We start from the raw sequence: 6,000 nt of genomic DNA, 5'->3' as shown, positions 1-6,000 counted from the left end.
TTGTTTTTAAGGCTTTATGGTTAGAATAAATATGTAATGAGATTGTTAGGTTTATTCTGACGGTCGCTTGAGTTGTGATAAAAATTCTGCTTGCATATATGTATCATATGACCTGAAGTTGAATGACTTCACTGTCATGTGATAAGATTTAATACTAATTCTTGTATAATAAAAAATATTTTGTTCCTAAATGTGTAGTGAGTGAGTTAAAGTTAAATAAAATATGCTTTTTTGTCGCATCATTTCGCAGCATCAATTATTTGTGACTGCTAGAATAAGATTACTATTATGCCATTATCACCCGACAAATGACGCACCTCTTGGATTAAAGTCCATTATTCCAATTTGTCCACTTACCTCTTCAATTGCTAATGAATACTGTATCTGTTTTAAAAATATTGGAAAGAAAACAAGTTGCTTGATCTTGTAATAATAATAATTTTGGTTGATATAGTATCTGATTTAATAAAATTATAATATCTGGTTGATATTATAATTTAAAAATTCTGAATATTCAATAATTAAAATAAAACTTAACCAATTTTTCTTTTATTTCTTCTCTTCAGTCTTCTTCTCTCTTGTTATAAAATTAAAAGAAGTTTCTTAAAACTTGTTTTAGAAAAAAAACAAAAAAAATACTTTGTACATGAATGGCATCAGTGTTCCCACTCAATAAAAACAAAATGTATCCAATTTCGAGAAAAAAATGTATCCAAAATGTATCCAGCCTCCTAAAGTAGAATTATTATACTAAATCGTCTTATTTTATACCAATAAACTCGTAAATAATATTAATTTGCTTTATTCAACAATGTGAGTTTCGTTATTTATAGTAAATTCTTTTAGAAATCACACGGAATTTCTACTACATTTTAAAATTTAAGGTCAGAAAATATATGTTCTGTAGCTGTTGAACTATGCGGTAAAAACGATTCAGCATGAAAACGGGCAAATTTTATTTAGTCAGCAAATTAAATTTTTTGGAAGATAAAGCACTTAAAAGTTACAGCACTTTAAAAGTTTTCTAACATTTATTTAGTGTTCGAGAAAGAAATGTATCCATATTTCAGCAAAATTTTAAAATGTAGCCAATTTCGACATTTTAGCAGATTTGAGTATCTTTGTATCCAAGCTAAATTTTAAAGCAAAAATGTATCCAAATGGATACAATTGTATCCAAGTGGGAACGCTGAATGGCATACAATATAAAGTATGAGAGAATGAACCTATTATTGTATTGTTGTATGTCTGTAAATAAAATTTTAAATTTTCTGTAAAGTCAAAAGTGTTATATGTTACGTAGACATTTGTATGTGTGTCATATTGTTTCTTTTTTTTGTTTTTGTGTCAAAGATACTCAAAAAAAAATTTTTTTTTTAGTTCTTTACGAGTACAAACGGTGTTTGTTTGTTTGATGATGTGAATTGTGTGAATGAAAGAATTGCTTTTCAATTGTATTGTGTATTGGGTCAAAAATTAAAAAGAAAAAATATAAAAGAGAAAAAAAAACGGTTTTTTTTCTGTTCCTTTCTTTTCTTCTTTTATTTTCATATTTTCTGCTCTTCTCTTTTATTCTCGTGTTTTTACACAGTCGTCAGTTATTTTAGTTAGTTAATTTAAAAAAGGGGGGCATGAATTGTTTTTAAAATTTCTGCAATAATCAGTTCACTTTTTGCTGCTGCGTTGTGCAGAACGTGTCGGTATATTTAAAGTTATCGTTTTTTTTTTCTGTTTTTAAAAAAAAAATACATTTTTTTTTAAATAAAAGAATAAAAAAATAAACAAAATTTGTATATAAAAACAATACGAGAAATTCAAAAAAAAAATTTAATAACTTTTATTTTATTATTTGTTCTTTTTTGTTATTTAAATTTTTTTTTATACTTTTTAAAATTTATTTTCACTCTTATAAATGAGGACACATTGATGATGAATTCGCGTTTATATTAAGAAAAAAAAAATATGAAATAAAAAATTGTTGAAGTTTATTTTTTTTTATAAAAAATAAAAATTAAATATAAAAGTTTTTAAAAGAATTCTTAAAAGAAAATTTTTGTTGAATAGAAAATTTAAAAATTTTTAAAAGAATTATAAAATTATTTTTGTTATACTATTTAAAATTATAAAATATACAACATACATTTATACAAACAGTGTAGGTATTTATTTATAAAAGCATATTGATTTAAAATGCAATATAACAAATTGGAAAATTTTAATTTAAATACTTTTATATTTTGATTTTCAATAATAACAAAATTTAATTGGCATTGTTTAATTGCAATATAATTGTAAATTCAAAATAATTATTAAATTAAATTAAATATAAAAAATATAATAAATTGAACTAAAAATTTTTATTAAATTTCAATTAAAATTTCAAATAATAATTAATATTAATCTAATAATAATAAGTATACTATTTAAAATATTAACTATAATAATTGTATTAAGTAAAGTAAAGAAAGAAAATTAATAATTTTTAAAATAGTAGTAGACCAGGTGTATTAATTTACAGGTAATTAGGGCATATCGACTTTATAAAGTAAAGAAAAAAAAGACAGCAAAAAAAAAAAATTATACGCTTCTTATTTCTTAAATAAATAATGCAAAAGAAATAACCATATGGAAATCTAAATCAAAAATATCTTACTTAAATAGTTTATAAAGAAAATAAAAAAAAATAAATAAAATAAAACAAGAACAATATAAAAGAGAACCTAATCAAATTCATAAATAATGCGGTTCTATTTTTTATATTTTTCTATAGAAAGTTGAGAAAATAATTGAATTTTTATTTAGAAAATTTTCAAAGAAAAATTTTTTTTTTTTTATTTGTTATACTTACCCATGTATTTTTAAAATTGAATTGAGTTTTCTTCTTCAAAAGAATATTAAGTGGTGATAATATATATGTATGTATATAAGTAGGTATATAAAAATACTTAAGTATATGATATGATTGTGTGTATATCTACATAAATAATATTTATTTATATGCCAATTATAAAGAATTATTTTATTGAATAAATTGCATTAAAAATTTTACAACCTCCAATTTTGAAAATCTATAAAAATGAAAAATAATGACATTAAGAAGTGAAAATTTATTTTTAATAAAATAGGTGATGAATGAAGCAAAAAATCAAAAATAATTTTTAAAAAAAAATTATAAATTTAAAGAATTTTTTATAAAATATTTAATTAATAATTATTATTTAAGTAATGGAATTTATTCAAAATTTTTTTATTATTATTGTTATATAATAAAATAAAATAATAATTTATAGCCGAAAAATTTTATTCTTAAGAAAATAAAAAAGAAAAATATTTTTATTTTTAAAAATTTCACGGATTCACGGATTATTTATTTATTTATACATATATGTATGTACGTATATGTACTCACATATCATATGTGTATATAGGACAGTTTGTTGTTTATATAAAAAAAAATTTTTTTTTTTGATTTATTAAATCAGACATGCGTGTAAAATAATTTGATCATGATTTCCTCAAAATAAAATATTTTTGTGTTTGTTTTTAGCTTTCAATATTGTTTGAATAAAATATGAGAAAAAAAAATTATGTTCGTCGCACTTTTAATTGGTATATTTATAGTTAATTATTGCATATTTATGTACATATACACATATACAGAAAATGTTCCTTTAATTTGAAAAAGACACTTTATTTGTTCTTATATTATGTTTCGTACACAACAATATTAAAGCCGATTCATATTTCTATTAAGGCAAAATAGCACTTTCTAACAATTTTGCTTTGAGATCAGTTGATCTTTAGTCTTAAGTAATCATTTGATCTTTTGACTAAAGTAATTAAACACTAGAATATATTATTTTAAATATATTGGAAATAGTGTAAGTTGATACGTATATGAATTAATTGAAATTTTTTGAAAAAAATTCATTTAATGCATTGGAAATTCGAACTATGCGTTTGATTTTCTCGCACAAATTTTGAATAAAAATATTATTGAGCAAGCAATATAACGAATCAATATAATTGAAAAAAAAAAGTAATTTCTTATTACATAAGCAAATTTTTCTAACAGCTTTTCTTATTATGAGGCTACATACATATATGTACATGTGAAAATGAAAATTTAAGAAAGTACATATGTACTTGAAAATAAATTGAATTATTTTTTTGTAAATAAACATAAGAAAATATATAAAACTATTAGAGAAATTTTTCCCAAAGATTTTCCTCCATACCTTGCAATAACATTTCAGAAAATTTCAGAATGTACCATAACTTCGTACAAGAACAACTGTTTTTAAAGATGATGTTCTATTTTGAATATAACATTTATTGAAAATTAAAACTAGGCACAGTTATTATTGTTATATTTATATTTAAATCAAAATCTAACAAAAATCTTAAAATAATGAGAACTTTTTACTTCAATTCTTATATTTAATTGTACATCGAACATAAAATGTTCGAAAATAAAGAAGTGCCCCCAAAAATCATTAAATTATTAAAGAATTTTTTATTGTGTTGTTGATAATATTGTGATCCACTTAAATAAATTAATTTACATTTTGTACTCTTTGCATTTTTATGTTCTTGAATTTCTATAATAAAATAATTTTTAATTATTTTAAAATTTAAATGAAATTTTTATGGTAATTAAATAAGATTGTTTTAATTTCAATAAAATTATTGCAAATCTATTATAAATTAGATCCTGCTAGTGTTGAGCAATATAAATTCAAATATACAATTGTAATCGATTTGTCATAAATATAATATTAACAATCTCTACTAATAGGTACTTAAATGATTTAACTATGAAGTAGGTGTACTTAAGAGTACTTGTATGATTAAATTTTAAAAATGAGTATCTCAGTTTATTGAATAATTTCTGACTTAGATCAATTTTTTTTTTGCTTCTTCGTGTTTCGTCTAAATTAAATACTCGCATAAATAAAATAAATAAAATCAATTATACTTTTTTATCCCCTCCCCTTTTCAATTTCAAATTTATTTGTACCTACTTATTTCCTTATTGAACTAAGCATAATATACTTATTCTAACTGAAAAATTTTAAATGAATAATTTAAAAAGAAAATATTCGATTCGATTATTTCTCTATATATTTTTTTTAGTTTAGTTATTGTTGTATGTGTGTATTTTTTCTTTTTTCAATTTAATTTATAATACTTTATAATATTAAAATGTAAAATACAATTGATTTGTTCTTGACCTTTTTTTGAAGTTCATACCTATCAGATTTCTATATAGTTATACATTTTATACATTTTATTCTTTAAAAAAAAATTTATAAAGTTATACTTATTACAGTATATTAGTCTCTTGTCTATATGTAAATTGTTATACGAGTATATTTTTATAATTGTATATTTGTATGTATATATACAAATGTACCTTACATTTTTTTTTTTGCGATTGCACAGTTATACAGAAGGCACCGGTCATATAACTATTTTTTTTTTCTCTTTTTTCTTTTTAAAAGTATTTTACATTTGTTCTGTTTTATAAAATAAAAAAATATTCATAGACACAAACTATAATGCATAAGTTTGTACATTTATTTATATACTGTTATACAAAGTTTTAGTATACGAGTAAATTATAATAAATATAAAATGTATACTTATGTGAATATATTTTACTATGTATATTTTGTTGTGTAATTTCTATTGCACAACGGTATAATGCAGTATATTTTATTTTTTCTTTTATAATTTTTATTTTTGCAATGCAATTTTTAATTCTTCCTTATTTTTTTTTTTTGTAATATTTTCTTTTATATATATTGTGCTATTTATAAGAGACAAACTTATAACTATTATACATAGGTGTATTTATATTGTAGATATTGTAGTAGGGGAGATTTGAAAGGAAAATATAAACAATTTTATTTTCTGATAACTTACTGACGACATTTGGTTTAAAAAAAAAAGTTTTGTTTAAATTTAAAAGTCATAAAAAAAATTTTGTTTTTATTT

The 6,000-nt window shown here is 20.6% G+C and overlaps 1 protein-coding gene across 2 annotated transcripts in view; it reads left to right on the top strand.

The window, feature by feature from the left end:
* Positions 1 to 1,301: 1,301 nt before the first annotated feature.
* The window catches only part of LOC129610344 (anaphase-promoting complex subunit cdh1-like), a 141,572-nt gene continuing 136,873 nt past the window's right edge, over positions 1,302 to 6,000 (top strand). Inside the window, exon 1 of one of the 2 annotated variants that reach the window (XM_055522895.1) lies at positions 1,302 to 2,155. The gene's annotated coding sequence lies outside the window, so the exon portion shown is untranslated. Of the gene's footprint in view, positions 2,156 to 2,454; positions 2,519 to 6,000 lie in introns of those variants that run through there. The other variant, XM_055522897.1, reaches the window with a different exon arrangement.

This window comes from Condylostylus longicornis, unplaced genomic scaffold (assembly GCF_029603195.1).
Source record: "Condylostylus longicornis isolate FDR11 unplaced genomic scaffold, ASM2960319v2 ptg000044l, whole genome shotgun sequence".
Taxonomy (NCBI): domain Eukaryota; kingdom Metazoa; phylum Arthropoda; class Insecta; order Diptera; family Dolichopodidae; genus Condylostylus; species Condylostylus longicornis.
Note: the sequence above shows the minus strand (reverse complement) of the source record. Positions and strands in the feature narration are given on the sequence as shown.